This window comes from Amblyomma mixtum, chromosome 8 (genome assembly GCF_055824585.1).
Source record: "Amblyomma mixtum isolate Tamu chromosome 8, ASM5582458v1, whole genome shotgun sequence".
Lineage (NCBI taxonomy): Eukaryota > Metazoa > Arthropoda > Arachnida > Ixodida > Ixodidae > Amblyomma > Amblyomma mixtum.
Window position 1 is genome coordinate 59,894,588 of NC_143019.1, and position 18,722 is coordinate 59,913,309.

The window sequence follows — 18,722 nt, forward strand, 5'->3', positions numbered from 1 at the left end:
TGGCCATCTGCACGCGCCAGAGATCGCCGGGCGTTGATGCGAAAATCCGCTGTGGCGTCGGCGGCGACACTTTTTCGCGCTGCTCGTTATCTGAGCTCGCTGAGTCGTGTAATAAACGTCGGCGCGCCACTGAGCATCCCCCCCCCCCCCCCCTTGCCTTCTATCCTATGTGTCGCTTTATTATAATGAAGCAAGCGGGCCGCGTGCGTGCCTCCCAGTGGGGTTTCCTTCGCCGTCGAAGCGTTGTTCGAGAGTCGAGTAATGAAGCGGAAATTGAAAGATATTGCGCGTCTCGAACTCTCAAAGCCGGTGTCGCCACCCTGCTCTGTCGGCTTCGTTTCGTCTTGCGATAGATACATTTGACATCGGCGTTAAAGTTCGCAGTTTGGTAAGGAAGATGGAAGACGGTCGGATTACGTTTATGAGATTATGGTGTCCTTGCCTAATGTCATCTCATCGGTTTGTTTAACTTATGCGCGAGTCGTTCGCTTCGTTTGCAAACGCGTTGACACGCCGACTCTGTGGAGCAGTTTAGTGGTTTCTTCCGAAGAGCTTTTTTGGTTGACTTTATGACGACAGGTTTGGTGGAGGTCAAGGAATGCTTATGCGGTTGTTTTCGGCGGCGATGACTGTTTACCTGACTGCTTGAGCACACCTATAAGTTTCGAGCATGGCGAATCATAGAAAACACCTGCGCGGCCATCCGCAGGCATTGCGGTTGGGAAATGTTTTCGAAAAGAGAGAAATCATTTATGGAATGCGCAGTCATCCACTTGTGTGCGTGGGAAGCTCTTTCCAGCATATCCCTTGCTGTTCTAAAAGCGTCCCTGAATAATTTAGAGGCGTCGATAGTGCTTGTGCCGCGCATGTGCCCGGCGCCCCCTCTTTCCTCTGAGCCATTCGACCGGAGTTTTAAGGAGCCCCTAGCTTGTTTCTCGCGCGCCTGATGCATCGCTCGCGCTGCGGTGTTGGGGCTGTGAGGCTCGCCGGGGCTTAGTTCGAGCCTCGGGCGCGGGCCAAAGCCGCTCGGATCGGAGCGCCTGCATGCCTGCGTCGGGTCTTTTTAAAATTCACGGAGCGGGGAACAAAGGGGCTAGTAGCTCCTAGCTTGCATGTGCAGGCGTGGGCGCGCGCCTCCTGACTCGCGAACACTCGTGTATTCCATATCCTCCGGAGAGGGGTGGGATCGCGGTGTTTTTGGTACGCGATACTCTTTTAAGGCCACCCGCGGAGGGGTGGTATACGATTTGCATTTTGAAGGCTGAGTGCGCGATTTGAAAGAAGTCTCCCTCTCTCTTCCTCTCGGAGGCGCGTTTGCCGCCAATTTTCAATTTTGTTCCTTTTCTTGTTTCCTTTGTTACGATAATCCAACTGTGGCCGTCTCTCCCTTCGGCCTTCGTGCGTGCGTCCTGGTCGCAGCTGGCTTTTGCGATGTCGCCGGTTTTCGATTCGCGCATCTTCACCCCCCTTCTCCTCCGTTTTTCCCTCTCCTTTGCTTTTCCATTCTGCTAGGAATGGCGAGCTTGCTGTTGTGGCTGGAAGGGCGCGTGCAGGTGAAGTAGCGGGGGTGGTTTCGTAATCCTCCCTCAATTTCGTGCCCACTGCGTGGCTTCTTGGTGTTATAATTTTTTGTTTATGTTTGGATCAGCTTTGTGCTCTGTGTTGGAATCAGCTGCACGTGCGCTCTCGTGTTTCATAGGCTCGTTCCCTTGCAGCGCTTTCCACTGTTATTATTGTTACATACCGCCTTGGAAAGTTTTCGATCACGGAAAATTGAGGTGAAATAGTTATCGGACGCTCAGCTTTTAACGGCGCCTCCTTGAAAACTGAGCGCTTCGTTCGTTTCCTTCGGGCTTCTGCTGAGCCTGTGCAGCGGCGTCTTGCGCGTTATGTAATTGTCATCTACGTGCCTCTCGCGCGCTCGCTGCTTCGTGGTTGCGTGACCGCAGGTAGAGTTGTCCGCTGCTTGCGTTTCACGGCACGAATTATCCGGGTTCCCTTTCTTACGGCTTCCGGCAAGCCGTGTGCATCGATTGACCTCAGCGGCCGTTTGTCCGGAGACTCCCAAAAGAGGAAATCTCCGAGACAAGAGCGAAACGGTGGTGAATAAATTACGGCGCGGTTATCAGCTCATAATGAAGGCGGCGAAAGGATTTTTCTTTTTTTTTTTTTTTTTGTACGGGCTGTAGCGGAAAAATATGCTCTGTTCTGTTGCGGAAGGTGACCTTGCTTCGAGACTCCCCCCCCTCTCTCGTTAAGCTCTTTCCCCTCGAGTAAATTACTCCGGGCTTGCACGAAGGGCGCGTGGGGCTTCGCTTTCGCTGCCGACTTGCTCTCTTTTCCACTCTCTCTCTCTCTATTCTTTCTTTTCTTACTGCGCTTCTGATTTTAAACCCTTCAGTGATGCGTGAAGTGCGCGGGAAGAACTTGATGTGCCTGCCTGCATTCGAGGGCGTATACTGCGGCATCGTTGTTTCTTTTCTATTTCCCGTATTTCTTTTCTCTCTCTCTCTCTCTCTCTCTCTCTCTCTCTCTCTCTCTCTCTCTCTCTCCTTCGTTTCTGTCTTCGCCCCTGTCGGGTGCTCGCTTGAAGGGAATGTCAGCCCGGCCCGTTACTTTCCGCTTTTAACATCTTGTTAGCGCGGTCTCTGGTGCGCCGGTGTAATCATTACGCTCTCGTCGCTGCTCGCTCGTTCTATTCTTGCCTCTTAACGGTTCATTGCGGAGCGAGCGAACGGGGAGCTGCTGCTGCTGCTGCTCCTCGTCCCTGTAATTGCAATCATCTCCAACCCCTTCTTGCCTTTCATCTTTTCTCTTTGTTTGTTTCAATAGTGTGTGCGGACATCTTTGCTCGTCCTGCTTCCTTCCGGTGTTTACAGGCTCGCTTTCTTTCTTTCCATCTGTCTTTTAGTGGTTCCTCCTCCTTCTTCCTTTTTTATTTTTTTTCCCCGCTGTTTTATGCCCCGTTTCTTTGAGTAAAGCATGCTGCTGCGCTTCCCCCCCCCCCCCCCCCCCACCCCACCTTTCCATCTCACCCTTGTGCTCGCTCGGGCCTCGGGCGAGCGCCGCGCGCGCGCACTTAGCGAAATAGAGACGTCACCCTCTTTTCTTGTGATCCTTTACCTCGCAGTTTGAGTCTCCGCTAGCGCCCGAGGTGGCCGCTGGAAAGCGCTATGCGTGGCTGCGACGTTGTCGTCGACGTCGGTGCTCGCGCGCCTCGGTCTGTCTGACGTTCTGTTGTTGATGCACTTGACACGTCGCCGTGTTTGTGCTTTTGCTGTCACCGTTTGTTTGTGTACGTACAACTGGCGGCGAACACCACGTTCTGCGCCCTCGCGTGGGCTCGTCGCAGCGTGAAGCCTCGGACGCCGCGAAGCGTCACGCTGTCATACTCGCAGCCGCTTGGTCGCGGGTTCGGTTCACGCTAGTCGCGGGCCGCGTGTCCAGAGATTGTCCAGAGACAGTGGAGCGACGATAATTAATTTCTTGGCGTTATGCTGGACTGGTGTTAACGGAATGCCTTTTCGTAGCTCGAATTAAGTGAGTTGGAGTTCGCTTCTTTTTCTCAACTTGTGGCGCCCTCTGGGGAGTGGGCGGTAATCAGTCTACTACCCAGAAGACTGCGTGATAACAATCATACGCGGACGGCGCAGGCGGGATCCGCTTCCAAGAAGCGCCAATTGCGCGTGGGAAGTTGGCAGGCGCGTGCTTGACGACTGCCACCATCCATTTTTTGCACCTGTGCCTTTTAAAGCAGGGTAGCTCGGATGAGGGCAGTGGAGTAGAGGCGCGCATGCGCTGAATGGCCGCGTATAAAAGGCGGATGAGAGCAATGTATATACGACTCCCCATAATGACGGTTAAACTGGGATTGTCTGTCGCATCTGACTGGAGGAGCTACTTTTCCCACGATATCCCCCGAGTCGTTTGTAAAGTAACCACTATTCCAATTTCGTTGCACACTGGTCGTGCGCTGTGGCGACTGGCGTAATATTGTCTCGAATCATTGTAGCGTTTGTTGTGTTTGTTTGTTCATGCTTCAAGACTGCCGGCACGTCGCTTTATCGCTTCGTTTGTGATGCAAGACACGCCTAGATTTATCTTGATTGTTCGCATCCAGGCGGAGCCGATTCTACTTTGTGCCAGAATGTTTTAGTAACTTTCCAAGCTTTATCTCAAATGATCGCTATCAGCTTTAAAAAAGTGGCTGAGGCTTTACTTGGTTAAGCCTGGAGAATGCGAAGCATCATCGTGTCGCGTAATTTGGAGGCGCACAACCACAGCGACGGCGCGAGGTGGGCCCCCGTTTCTCCACTGTCGTGACGTCATCGTGTCACGTGGTGTGACGTCATGTATCACGTGATTTGGAGGCGCACAACCACAGCGACGGCGCGAGGTGGGCCCCCGTTTCTCTACTGTCGTGACGTCATCGTGTCACGTGGTGTGACGTCATGTGTCACGTGATTTGGAGGCGCATAACCACGGTGAAGGGCTGAAGTGGTAGCTAAAGTAGTATGCTTCGCATAAAAGAGCACGGCTGACAGCGGTGGGGATTCCGTTCGTGTACCGCCGAGCACGCTTGTTGCTACGCCGCCGCCGAGTGATTCAGTTCTTTGCGGGCGCAAGTCAGCCCGAATAAAGAGTTTCGTTTCGAAGACGTTCTCGCTGTTTTCCTGTTCGCCCGACTGCAGTCACCACTACGTGACAATATCGTGTAGAGACAGCGAAGGCATCGCGTCGCGTGAAGTAATGGAGAAGGGCGCAGGGAATGAATGCGGCATTGAATTGTACTGTCCCGGCCTCGGTTAACGAAGACTGCGGCAAAAAAGTTTGTACCCCTTTGAGTGGGTGTGGCGTGAGGTGAATGTATTAGTTAGCAGTGCCCGTCGACGCGGTGGACGTTCCACGCCGTTTCGCCGTTCGCAGTGTGGCGGCACAGTTTCTGCGGCGGCACACGACGAACCGTGTGTCCTCTCATTAGCCACTCGAGTGTCGTCTCCCCCTCTCCGTCTTCCCAAGAGCGACATGGCGGGGCACCATCGATTGTGCCCTCGCTTCTTTCGCCGATTGGGGGCGGCCTCGTCGCTGCGCGGCTGACTGAGCTTGAGCGCGAGGGAAGAATGCTTCTGGCACACTTGGGTGGTTGCCATGGATATTGGCGTCGCAGCCGGGACTCTCCGCGGTGGCGAACGCGCGCAGTTCGCTGCCTGCCTCCGTTCGACGTTCTGTCGCACCGCCGAAGTTCTTTGTGCGGTCGGCGGCAGCTTACAGAGGCTGACACGCCTGCCGGTCGTTACGAGATGCTTCCGAAAGGCGTCGTATGTCGTATTGGAAAACGTGTTTTCCATTACCGGCTGGTAGCAATTTTAGTAAGAATTAGAAAATCGAGACAGGGAGTTAAGGTGAACCCCTGTCGTATCACTTTTGCCTCCTCTCGGCTTTGCGGAGAGCAACCGGATTCGAAGCGTGGTTGGCCGTTTTCTTTCTATTTTTTTTAAGCAATTGTTGATCAGAACGCGAGGTGGTCTATGTTAATACGGGGCCCTCCAATGCGGCGTCTCTCTCATACTCCGTGTGCAGCTTTCGGGCGTTAAACCCACCGTACTGTATCGTAAACTCTTGGTGGTCAGTTTCCTCTCTCGTGGCCGCCAAGGTGGACTCCGAGAACGGCAGCGACACGTTAGTTTCTGGCGGCTTCTGCGAGGCTATGTGTACAGCCGGCTTAGGGTAGGGGGGGGGGGGGGGGGGGGGAGTCTTGTGGAGGCGGAGGAGGAAGGGTCGAAGCTGGGGTGAAGACTGGGAAGATTGTGCGAAGAAAACGAAAAAAAAAAAAACCCTAGAGAACGGAGGGCTCCTCTTTGTACCGATCGGCGTCGTGCGTGCGCGCTTAATTAGCCAAACTGACTCTCCCCGGCTCGCACGCCCCCTCGCGTCTCTTTGTCTGCTTGTTTCTCCCTCTCTTCTCGCGGGGGAAGTGGGGTAACACCTTTCCAACCTGGGCGCTGCCATGTTGTTTCCGGCGGCGGAACCGGTTTCTAGCAGTCCAGAGAGGAGGCGGGACTGCTAGAAACCGGTTCCGCCGCCGGGAAACAACATGGCAGCGCCCAGGCTTGGAAAGGTCGTTACCCCACTTCCCCCGCGAGAAGAGAGGGAGCCACCAAGCAGACAAAGAGCCGCGAGGTCGGCGTCGCGTGTCCGCGTCATTAGCGTGATAAAAATGGCCCCCTCGGGGTTTGCAGAAGGGCCGTTTCGAGAGAGCCGCCCCTGGCCTCCATTCGATTTACTGTGCACTGCTGGCCGTAGCAACCCTCCTCTCCCGGCCGTTCAACGGAACGGCACTGTTCTCTCTCTTTCCTTTTTCTTTTTTTTTGCGTGGAGTGAAACGTACCGCGTACATCTGAGGTACGAAAGAACGGTGGGCGAGGGAAGCTGCCTGTGCTCTTTCTTCCGCACTCCTCTGTAGATGTGGTGGGCTGTCTGTTGTTGCCCCCTCCCCTCTTTCTCACCCAGGTTAAAACGTAGCTTCGGTAGAGAGGATGGACTGCGTTGCCCGTTCCGCCTTTCTGCGCCGCGGCTTCATCACCACTGGGGGGAAAAGCTGGAAAATTCCTCGCGACCGTAATTCTCCGACCGCCCGTTTATTACCGTAACTACAGCTATGGTAATGCACCGGGGTAATACACAGTTGTATTATACCCTGCTGTTTCTTTTTTTTTTTATTGCCCGTGTGTTACCGTGTGCATGGCGAAGCGACGGCCACGCGCTCGGAGTTGTTAGAAAGGCGGCTCGACGGTCCACAAAATTGGCTCCATATGTTCACCACCAAGAGCTGTGCCTGCACTCTACGCTCCCTGTCCGTTGCAGAGTTCCGTAACGACCGCTCCGAACGTTGGGAAAGTGTGCGGCCCTGCTTGAAAGGCCGGAATAAATTTCTTTTTTTCATGGAGAATTCACTCGTGGAAACAAATCTTGGGAGTAACAGCTGCACTGTACAGCCTTCACGAACGACAGAGCAAGGCAGGAGGAAGGGGGGGGGGGAGGGGGGTGAACACGGTGCTCCGAAGAAGGTCGCCCTCCGTCTGCCTCGTGTTGTATGGGTGTGTCTTCGCTTCTCTCCCCTGCCGCTGGCGCCCGTGAGGCTCCCGCAGCGTCCATGCCTCACAATCTTTTGGCCTTCCGTGGCGCCCTCCTCGAATTACCAGGCATATTTAGTATACCGTGTTACCGTTACAGGAGTATCGGCAGCCTGCCCACCGCCGCTGAGCATGCGCTGATTGGTCCCGATGCTGCCGGCACACGCGCAGCTACCCGGTACTTGGCGCCACCTGGCGCCGTCAAGGCAATTTGAGCATTCGCATTAGCTGCACGCGAGCTTTCGGTGTTCCGGTAGCGGTAACACGGTATGCTAAAGGTTTCTGTCGACAGGCCTCGCTGTTCTTGCCCAGGCTACAACTGTGGCTAAGGTTGCGTGCCCCGACCCTTTAGCGGTGGTCGTTGATCGCTCTTTTGAGCCCTTTACAATTTATACGTGATCATTCCGTCGTAGTTAATGCAGTTATCATATACGCATCCGTCCGTTGTTTTTATTACGCCTTCAGAAAATTTGAACCTTCGCACATGTTGTGGACCCGAGTCGATCAGTCACCGTGGGTTGGGTGCTGTTTGGCCCGTGGCCCCTTGCGCCGGAAAAAAAAATGAAGTTCATTACTATCTTCTGATCGCATCACGTGCAGCGAAGTCGACGCTCATGCCGCGTTTCCTGAAGCACCCGCCTGTCGATCAATCGAAGCATGAAGCGGGCAGCTGGGACGAGGAGGAACCGGAGGAGAAATCAGAGGAGCTTTGGCGCCATCGAAAGGAACCGCGTTGTCTTCGTGACGGGATGACAGGTGTGGGCAGGGAAAGGGTTTGGAGGGAAGTAGGGGAGGGGGGTGCGGTAATTTACCGTCGCACATAGCACCACCGCCACCAACCCCATCCGAGAGGGTAAAAATAGCTCGTGCTGCCTGGTCCCGCCGTCGCGAACGCTCCAACCGTCGAACGCTTCCTTCCTTCCTTCCAGCTGTTTTAAGTATTCAAAACAAGCACAAATTAATAATAATTGAAGCGGGGAGGGGGGGGGGGGGGGGAGGGTGAAAGAGGCCGGTGTTGAGGGAACTGGCCGAGCTGAGATTGTTTTGGCCCGAAGTGTGGGTGGGAAGGGAAAGGGGGGGATGGCAGAACGCGAGGTTAATGCCGCGCATTAAGCGGAAGAAGAGTCTGGGGCCGTTGTGCGCGCATCCCCGGACTGCCGACGAGTGCGGTAAGGAGGAAGATGGGCGCGCGCGCGGCCTCCTGCTGCTCCGTCATCTTCAATTATTCCTCCTTCTCTGCCGCACTCGCCGCCTGTTTGTTTTTCTCGAGCCCCGCCTCCTCTGCGCTCGCTCCGATAGCGGGTGATGTCGCCGGTGCAGGTTCGTACCGGGAGTGGGCGGAAGAAATCAACCGAGACTGTGCGTGCGCTGCAGCTCTTCTTTCCCCGAGCCGACGTGGCTGCTGCTCTTGTGTGTTGGCCGAGGGGGAGAGGAGGGAAGCCTCAATGGCGCCGCTTTGTTATTGTGTACGCCAGCGTGCGGCTGAGGTCTGTGCGCGCCTCTGGGAAGACGGATGGGCGGTGGTGGTGGACGTGGCGAGGTTTGCTCGCGCGCACGTTGCTATTTCCGACGCCTCCCCGAAGGAAAGCGTAGCGCTTGGTACGAGGAGGGGGGAGGGTGTACAGTATCCGGTGTCTTTTTTTCTCTCCTCGCTCTCTTCCCCCGCTACGACGTGACCCGTAGAGGCCTCTTCCCGCGACTCTGAGAGAGAGCCTCAAGGTTGTTGGTTACGCAATCGCCTCACCTTCTCTTCCACTGTCTTCGCCCGATTTGACCGCAAGGACGCCCTACTACGCCACTGTGTGTTTGTGGCGGGGGAGGGGGTCGTTATACGTCGTCAGATGTTGACTCGACGTGTGCGCTAGCAGTGTTCTGTATGGTGATGCATATCTCTTCCGGGTTTCCCTCTCGTGGCTACGCAGAGTACGGAGGTTTCGTTTCGTAGCTCTCTCTCTCTCGACTGCCTTAACGGACGTCCAGGTACGTCACTGCTAAGTATTCATCTTGCAGTGATGACTATGGCAAGTGTGCGAAACAAACAAAATATACCGCTCCCCTTGTTTTGCCTGGCGGAGGATACGTAGCTATGCTTAGGCCTTCTTCTGTGGTGTTGAGGACCTGCCTTCATTCAGCCGGGTCTCGGGTACTCTCAGCCATGACTTGATGACTCTAGCCTCGTTAGCCCGGCCTCTCTCTCTCTCGCTGCCGCCGGACTGCGAGTAACGGTTCCAGACTAACCAGACTACTAAACTCGTCACGGAATCGTCGGTTTCTTTCTCTATCTCTCTCTCATTCTCTCTCTCTCTTTCCGTCTCCTCCTGTTGCGCGTCGTCCTCGTCTTGGCTCAGCTCATCTTGGCTCATCGCTCCATCGCCGCCGCTGTCGTCGTGCTCGTCAAGCCCGCTAAATGTAGCGGCGAGGCGAGGCCGACGTCGTGGTTGTTGTCTCTGCGCCAGCTTGCTTCTTCCTGACGGGACCCCACCTCTCCCGCGGGCCTTTCGACTCGTGACGTAACCGAACGTGTGGGCTCCCCCTCGCACACCGCCCGGAACCGCCTACTCTAGCGCTTTAAAGCGCTTCGCTGGCCGTGTCAGTTTGTCCTCGGATTCAGCATTTTTCGACGCATAACCGAGTCGTTGCCTACCTTGGCGCCCTTCTGGTTTCCGGGGTGTGCTTCGGCTTCTTCTGCTCTCGCATTTACACCCGCTGTTGCCGTTTCCGGCGACACGTGGGGTAGCCTCCTCACCCCCCCCCCCCCCATGCACACACACACGCACACACACTCTTTGCGGCCTGGCCCGAAAGAAGCAGGTCGAGGTGTTGCTGCTGCTGTTAGTCACGCGCGTGCTACCGCCGCACTTGCCCCCCGCCCTCACCCCAAATCCGAGCTTCCGCGCTGCTTCGTCGCCCGTTTCAAAAATAGCCCCTCGGAATCCGCTCGGAAGAAGTGCCGCCTCCGCATCCTCTGCCTGCCGTCCTTCGGCCGCCTCGCGCCCCGAATCGTGCGGCGACGGCTCTGGGTCGCGCTCCGCTGACGTTGTTTGTGCACCCCTGGCATTCCCTGCGTGCGTTGCTGCTGCTGCTGCCTGTCTGGACGCGTTCGCGCGTTGTTCCGAGTCGCCTGCGGGTGTTGGCCCTCGATTGTCGATTCGGAGGGTTTAACCTGGCGCAGTTAATGCGTCTCCGGAGAAGCGCTTTAGGAGAAACGGGTGTATCGGGACTGCCTTTGTGACGTCACAACCCCGTTTCATCTAAGCTTTCAGATCAAACCAGTTGGGAAGCTCTTCTCCGTGTAAAGTGACTTGGCTCAGTGGCCACTTTCAGGGTGCTTATAGGTGCTTGCGGATGGCGGCGCCATCTGGATGTGACCATTATAAGCTGGTGTCATGTGTCACCAAAGCAGCATAAGAAAGGAGATGAGTCTGCTGCTGTGCGGTAATTTATTTTGGCGTGGTTGTAATGGACGTGTAATAGGTCCTCTTGGACGTCGTAGTTCTTCGTTGGCGCGCATCAAAACCAGCCGTCTCTTCACTCAAACACAAACGGACGAAAACGTAAAATATTTGCACGGTTGCGGATGTGCTAAGCCTCGCCGTTGTGGCCGTAAAGTTGGAGAATGTTTCCACCGTCGCGAAGTACCACCGCCTGCACCGGGCGGCGTCTTCGTGTCGAGTTGAGCCGCGTTCGCGGAAAGCAGACTTTCCCAGCGCCATCCCTCATCCGGGTTCCTACCGCGACGAAGTCCGTACACATGTACAATTCGTTCTGCGCTACCCGACACCTCTTCCACGCTCGCTTTACGCCGTGACTCGTGTTTCCCTATCCGTCTTGCTGTTCGGGCTTGAATACCAAAACCGCGACTGAATGGTGTGTTCGCCTCCCCGCCGTTTCGTCTTCGCCTGTCCACTCGCTCCTGCTGCCTGCTCCTTTTTTTCTTTTCCTTCTTTGTCACGTATTTCGTCTCAATCCTTCGCGCATCGGTTCTGCTCTGCGCGCGCTTTTTGTTTCTCTTGTCCCAATGCCCCGACTCACTCCGTTGCCACTTGGCAACTGCTCTTGCTCTCCGCCGCCTCTTTTCCTCCCTCTCTCATCTAGATCCCCCTGGGACGTGGTGTAACGTGTCTCCCGTCTTCCCTCATTCCTGGCCGCTGCTCCTATCCTCTGCTTGGGTTGCTGATTCTCTCCGCTGTTCTCGATGCCAAGCCAAGCTGTTCCTAGCTGTTCTCGGGAGCACGCGGCTCTCTTGACATTCACACTTCGCGATGGCGTGTCACCTCTTTCCCTCGCTTCGCTGTCCGCCGACGGCGCGCGGAGACAGCGTTTTTGCTTGCGTTGTACCCAAACGACGCTCGGAGGAGGAAGTATTCGGGGGTGGACGCGGTTTTTACGCGGCATTATTTGCGTCTCTTTGGCTGCTCTTGCTTCCTCGCTTCAAAAGATGAGGACGCGTTGTTCGCTCTCGTTCCCTCGAGTGTTTCTTGGCGCTTTTCTTGGGGCTGTAATTGAAGGTGAACTATGCATGCAAGTTTGCGTGAGACGTTCCGCGCTCTGGAAAGTAGCAAAGGCGTCATGTGCCGCATTCACGTGCTGGCGATTCAGCGGAATCTTGTCACTCTGTAGCACTCATGTGCTACTCAGCGTTAATAAGCTGCTGGTCTTACACTAAAGAGGTAGCAACGGCTGCTAAACGAGAGCGTTTAGCGCATAAGGTCTGTGTCGCTTGCATCGTAACAATGCCCGGTATGTGACGTCAGCATTCGTACTAGATAGCTGATTGGTGCCCGTCCGTCACGTGTGCGTTCGTGGAATGTGGTTCTTTCGCTCGGAGGCCGAGCGTAGGGCCGTATTGGGACGGGACTCGCCCCATCTATGTGGTCTTTATTGCAGCGAATTTTTATTCGTTTGTTTTGTTTCATTCGTCTTTCTCTTTCTTGTCGAGTGCGTTTCAAGTTGATGTCAGCAGAGGGCACTGAAGTGCAAACCGGTGCGCGTTTTGTTGTTTGTTTTAGAGACGCTGTACCGCACGTTTGGAGGCGAGTCGGGTATTGCAGCTTTTATTTAGGGGGCGAAATAAACGACTTAGGTCTAAAAAAAAAAAAGTATAAAGTGTCCCGCCATTCTGTGTGACGACGGCGCGATCGTAATTACGGAGACTGAGCGACACTGGCGGCTCTGCCGGGTGGTCTTCGTACTTCGCGCCCGCTCTAGCGAGCCGCCGAATAGCATTCCCTCGGTCGCGACGTTGATTGCTCGGCCTCTCCGTCCGGGGCGGAATGGATCGGGAACTATGCGCTTTTTCCGCGCCGACGCTCGTCCGAACTCCATCGACGACGAGGGATCGTTCCGTCGGCGCCGGTCATTAGCTGCCGCAGCGAGCCACTGTGTGTGTCTTGGTGGTAGTGACGCATCCCTCGTCCTAATTACGTGCACTACTGTTCTGCGGTCGAGTGCGCAAACTGCGAAGTTGGCCGGAGTCCACTTGGCGCGAGTTTTTTTTTTTTTTTTGCTTTGGGCCGGCACTTTTGTTCGTTCTACCCCCCTCCCTCCCTCTCCTTCCTTCTACGCCACGTACATAATCGCACAAGACTTCCCTGCGCGTTTGACGCTGTTTGACCTTTTCGTCTCCATTGAAAGTCCCAACGCGACTATTAGTCCCATTCGTGGCGACGGCGCCCGCCTGCTCTCGCCCATGCGCAGTTCTTGACTCTCCATGTCGTTAGCGCGGGTCTTCTAGTGCCAAAGCACTACTTGACGCTGCAAACCCAACCAAGAATCTTGTGTGAAGCCTCGGAGTAGCTCGGGTTAGTTCGGAGGATCGTCGCGCCAGCTGTAGCCAATGGGAGGAGCGCATCGCGCCAGCTGCCTCCGAGTGGAGAGAGGATTACCAACTACGTTAGAGCCGTACCACTTCTTCGTCTCGAACTCTAAACGAACTAGATCGAGACAGAGCCGCCCTAATGTCGGCCACCCGATGAGGCCTTTCTTCTGCAGAATTTTTTTTAGAATTTCGCCCCCGTTGAAACGGTGACATGACTTCCTGAGCAGCAGAACGATGCCATAGCCGTTTGGGGAATGCGGCGCTATGCTTTCGCAGTCCACATGTAAAAGAGAAAAAAAAAATGCAGGGCGAATGTTTATTTCGCCTTCGTATCTCTTGTCGATTCAGTGAACAGAGCGAGATGAAGCAGTCGCGCCGCGCATCACAAAAGGGACTCGGGGGCCACGACTACTATATATACCACGGTTGCTCGCCTCAATGCATGGGCGCATGTGTTGGGCTCTGCGTGTGCGTGCGCTCTGCTGCCCGCCCATTTCACGCAGGTCACATATTCGTTCGTCCGCTCCCCATCTCTATCGCTCTCCTGTGCGCGCTTTGTGCTGCCGCAGTGTTCTGTACTTTGAGCGCGTCGCCTGCGCCATCCTTGTCAGTCCGTCCCAGTCGCCGACTCGCTTGGGTGCTTTGAGTGAGGCCGATTATTTATTTATTTTTTGTTACGGCTGTCTTCGTCGCTCGGCGTCGTTGGGGTTGCAAAAGCATCGCAGATGCGCCAGGGGTTGCTAGGGTTGCGTACCAAGTCCGTCCCCCCCCATTCCCCGGAGGGTTGACTTTCTCCGCACGGCCTGCTCGCTGTGTGGCGAAACGCGCTGCGGCGCGCGCGTAGAAATTGGCCGGCCGTAGGTCGGAGGGGATCGAATTGGGTGCTGGCTTCGTTCTGCTATGTTTATCTGTCTTCCACTTCGTTTTGATAGCCGCCGCGCTGCGGCGAATGTCGGAGTATCGTACCGTCGAGTCGGAGCAATTCGACGCAGTACGAGGTGCAACCCCTTGCAAAACAAAACAGAAATGCAAAGCGGCTTCCGACCAAAAGTGGTTGGCAAAGCTGGGGTAGGAACTGTTTTTTTTTTTTTTCAGGTGCACCTGGTGTATTTATAAAAAACATGAAATACAAGCGCACAACTTCAGGGACCCAGCAAAATTTGTTTATGGGTCCCGACCACTATAAGCTAATACATATGATGTAGACGACAGCAACAAATAACGCAACTATATAGCAATAAGCATATTACAGCAGTTACAGTTGCGTGTATTAAGGTTAATATTTTAAAATATGCGGTTGTCTCAAATGCCTGTCCAAAATGTTGACCGCCATTGAGCACCACCGTGGCGTTGAAGCGGTCATGCGTTTGGTTCGCACCATCGGTGGCGGGGTGCGATTGAGAAACACGCCTGACTCATGCTATGCGATGCTGCTGGCGTCAGCGCAGAGGACGCCTCGAAATGGGATGACCGGATTCTTCGTACTTTACTCCGTTGCTGCGTCTTGCTTGTTTTGTTTTTCCAGCCGTGTAGAGGGGCAGCGTTTCCCGCGTGCCGATAGCGGCGGTGTTTCGGGCAGCGACTTGCGCCGCGTACGTGCGCTGCCTTCGATGTTGCGTGCGGGGTGCGCTGTCGAAAACCGGCAGATGGGATGACCCAGATACTGTTTGTTTCTTGTCTGTTCGAAGTGTCGCAGTCGTGAAAGCGAAGTGGGCGTTTCCGTTTTTGCGGCCCCGAGAGAATTTCGAAGGGTCACTGGGAAAGTACGTGGCAAAATTTGGTGGTGGACGCTTTGCCGGCTGAGCAACTTGGTAGGGGCGGGTGCGGAATATTGCTTGACAGCGTGAATGTCGAGTGCTCGGGCGCGGATCTTTGGGCGGTTTGCGAACGAGGTCTTATATGCACGAAGCTTTCACGGCGCTCTGTGAATAGCCAGCGACATAAATGAGTTTACGGTTGTCGTTGAAGAGGTTTCGACAGAGCGTGGGTACAAGACGGTGCGGTTTGATAGAAGTGAGTAGGCGAGGTCTCTCTGTACGCTGAGTAACGTGAAAATAAAACTGCAGGGGTCTTTCATGCGCATGGTCCACTCGAAGCTTCGAAACTTTTGGAAATGAGTGAGTGCGGATTTTTTTTTCTTTGCTTTTTGCCGCTTTGGGAAGGGTTCCCGCACTCTAAAGGGAAAGGGAGTGCACTCATACTCCCTTTTCGCTCCCATATGGGCGTATTCGTGTCTATAGTCGAATACAACTTAAGTCTGCAGTGAAGCTCCGCCCACATTCAGCCTCCGCGCACAGAATTCCTACGCGACAAAAAAGTAGTCCGCTGCTTAAACGTTTTTTGTTATGTAAACAAGAAGCTTGTCACAGGAAAACAATTATAAGCTCTAGGGTTTTGATACGTGGATTGTTTGATATAGTCAAACATTAAAAAGCTGATTTCGTTTACAGGTGCGATTGGCCAGCGGAGTAATACAGGACGTCGCGGACCGCGGCCCAGTGTTAGCAACTGCTGTTTTCTTAAGTTGTGTCCTACTATAGTGTGCTTCTTTCGAGGTGTCGAAAATCATCTCGATTTTATTTGACTTACGCAGCTCGTGTGTGTGTAGAGGAAGGGAGAGAAGTGAGAGGGTGGTTCTGTTGACGGCCGCTTTCCTTTCCTTTTTAATGATGTAGGCCCCCTTTCCTGCGGCGGAGGCGAGCGGGAAGAGGGAGTGAGGCGGAGGGGGAAGAGAGGAAGGGCAGTGCGCGTTGCGAGGGCCGGTGTGGCCGCTCTGCAAGTTAGCCTTCTCCTCCCGGGGGCGGCGAGCGGTAGTGACCTGAGCGGGGCAATTAGCGGGAGTGGCGGCGGCGTCGCCGTAGCGTGCGTCGGTGATGCCGCCGGCCCCTGGCGACCTCCGGTGGCGAGGCCGTGACGCTATGCGCTTCGGGTGAAGAGTAGTGGGCGGTGTCGCCGGTGCCCGAGCTCGTCGGGCGTCCGGCGAACTATTAGGGTTATTAGGTTCGCTCTAGGAGGGATCTCTCTCATCTCTCTCGCACACTTTTCCTGGCCCTTTTTATTTTTTTTTCCGCTCTCCTCCGTTCCCCGGTGCGTTCAGTATGCAGCGCGTTCACGAACCCCCGGTATATATCAGTCTATTTACCCGGGCCACTTGGGTCGTAACGGTTGCGGAACTCCCCGTAGGGAGTCCCACGTGTCGAAAACAACCGGCGCGCTTCGATTGGTCCAAAACTCATCAAGGCTTTTTTTTTTACGATTGTAGCGCCACGTTGCGGCGTACAGATGAACTGCTCGGCAGCGCTGCCCGAAACGCGGATACCGTGAAGACGGAAATTTTGCAGGGCCCCCGCTATAAACTCATTGCCCAGTTCGTTAGGCGATGACACTGTTAGCTAGCTACTGGGAAACTTGCCGGAGTTTGATTCAGGGTTCCGTAACTGGAACGATGAAATAACTCCGCGGTACTTGTAGTCGAGTGGAGGAGAGGCTGGTAGATAGGCCTTCCGCCGGACATCAGTAGATTAGATTATATATTCTGCCGCGATCGTGTTCCTGTCCGCGGAGGGATTAAATTAAGGGATAGCTCCGATTTGTTGCCGGATTCGTGAGGCGTTCACTGCTCGCTTCTTTTCTGCATTAAATTGGATTACGCACTCGTCGGCCGGCGTTCTCCGGAGACTTACGGCCGCGCATGCGCCGTTCGTTGAAAAAGAGTATCCGCTCCGCACGCGGTCAGCTCGCCCGACTTGATTGGATGAGCTGTACCTCTCCCCGTGTGCCCAGGTCGGCGAGGCCCTTCCGCACGGGGTAGGCGCCGGTACTAATGCGCCTGCGCGTGCGTGGGTGCCTGTTTGATTAATGTCGCATGTGGATTTTCCGGCCGAGCTGTACCAACACCGCCCGTGGTCCGTCCGGGGGAGCGTTGTGTGCTGCGTGTGCCTGCTTGCACTCCGATGATGCGGGCCGGCAATTTTTTGTGCCGCCTCGAGCGCGCGCTGGCTTTCGGGGCTTTCTGTGGCGTTCCGTTTGTTGACCGTCGATGATGGCGGCGGCGGCGGTCAAGTAAGGAGGGCGAGCGGAACGGACGGTGTTTGTCCAGCCGGCCGCTGCTGGCTACGGCGGCGACCAGCGGGCCCTGGCTGCCGGGCCCAAATTGTTTTGCGGCAGCTTTGGTGACCCCCCCCCCCCTTCCCCCCCCCCCGTTTCACCCAGCGCCGCGTTATAATGCATTTCTGAAAAGTGCCTGTGCACTGCCTCTGTGTCGGCGGCGGCTCTGGTTTCAAGCGTGCTGCGGGCCGACTCTGATTCCCCGCGGTTGCCTCGCGCCCATTGTGATTGAAGTGGGACGCCAGGAGTATAGGAATACTTTAATGCGTTAGCTTTACGAAGCATCATCGGGGAAGAACAAACAAACAAATGTTTATAGTTGTATGGTTTATGTGGTTTTAACGTCTCAAAGCGACTGAGGCTATGAGGGGCGCCTTATGGAGGGCCCCGGAAATTTCGACCACCTGGGGTTCTTCAACGTGCGCTGACATCGCACAGTACACGGGCCTATAGAATTTCGCCTTCATCGAAATTCGACCCATAAATGTGTCGTCGCTCATCAAATTCGCCCATTTGCTGGAGAGATGCAACGTCACATCCGGTAAAGGCGTGAGCAGCTTCTAAGCCCTGCCGCTGGGGCTCCTCCAGCAATCGGATAGAAGAAAGAACCCTTGCGTTGACGTGCGCGCCTTTTATTTTCAGGCTTCGCATCCGTTTGAGACGGGCACGCCTTACAGTACGTGTCCGCTGATTGTCGGCCGCGCCAAATCTGCACCGCGCGATTAGAATTCTGCGCGCGCGCGCGCACTTGTAAGCTCTCCGATAATTCTCTCGTTCGTCCGGCAGATGGGGTCCCGCGCGCACGTTCTGCCGCGCTAGCAGCAGCAGCAGCAGCGAAAGGTTGGTTAAGCGGTTAGCGTGTGCGCCGCTTTCCGAGTCACGTTCCGTTCCTCCGGCCTTAGCGCCCACTCTAGGCCGCTCACGTTCTGCGCGCGCAGTTCCGAAACCTTCTCCTGGCGCCGTCCGTCGTCTTCGCTCTTATCAGCCACTACCTGCTCTGCCTCCCGGGTCTTTCTCTCTCTCTCTTTATCCCTCGCTTTCTCCCTAATTGAAGAAAGGGGGGGGGGGGGGGGGGGGGGCGCACTCTTTCTTTCGTCTCCGGACCATTAATGACGCTCGTGACGGGTCCTAGTTTGCCTGTGCGTCGCGTGTGTGCATGCGTGCTCGCGCATATCGCCTCTCGAGAGGAAGCGCCCGGCCGGACGCTGTGTGTCGCGCGGGGGGGATATTAGGCCGGATATGTGTCGAAGTTTATCCGGGTATCGCCGGCGCTCGATATCCGGAGCGTGGGAAACGCGTGTGGGCGCGCGTGACAGGGGAGTGTATACTGGTTGCTCGTCACACACGGGGAACGCACGCGAGCGGTGGCGGCCTCTCTTCCCGTCGCCGTGTAATTGCCCCGTTTTTCTCGCGTCTGGTCTGTGGGTTTTTGTTCTGCTAGTCTTTCCTTTCCCTTCCTCCTTCCCCTCCCTCCCTCCTATTCGGCTTCTTTCCCGTGTGTACTCCATAGAAGCTGCAGGCGCGGTTTTAACTCCTCGTTTTGGATGTATTAGTATAGCATATTACTTATAAGCCCCCTGTATGCTAGAAAGAACGGTTGACAGCTGTCGCTGAATCTCACGTTAACCCGTGTGAACCGGGCTGTCAATATTTGTCTGTTTCTC

The 18,722-nt window shown here is 55.3% G+C and overlaps 1 protein-coding gene across 7 annotated transcripts in view; it reads left to right on the plus strand.

Moving 5' to 3' along the window:
- sm (heterogeneous nuclear ribonucleoprotein L) overlaps window positions 1–18,722 on the plus strand; it is a 182,821-nt gene that overhangs the window by 48,001 nt on the left and 116,098 nt on the right. The window lies entirely within an intron of this gene.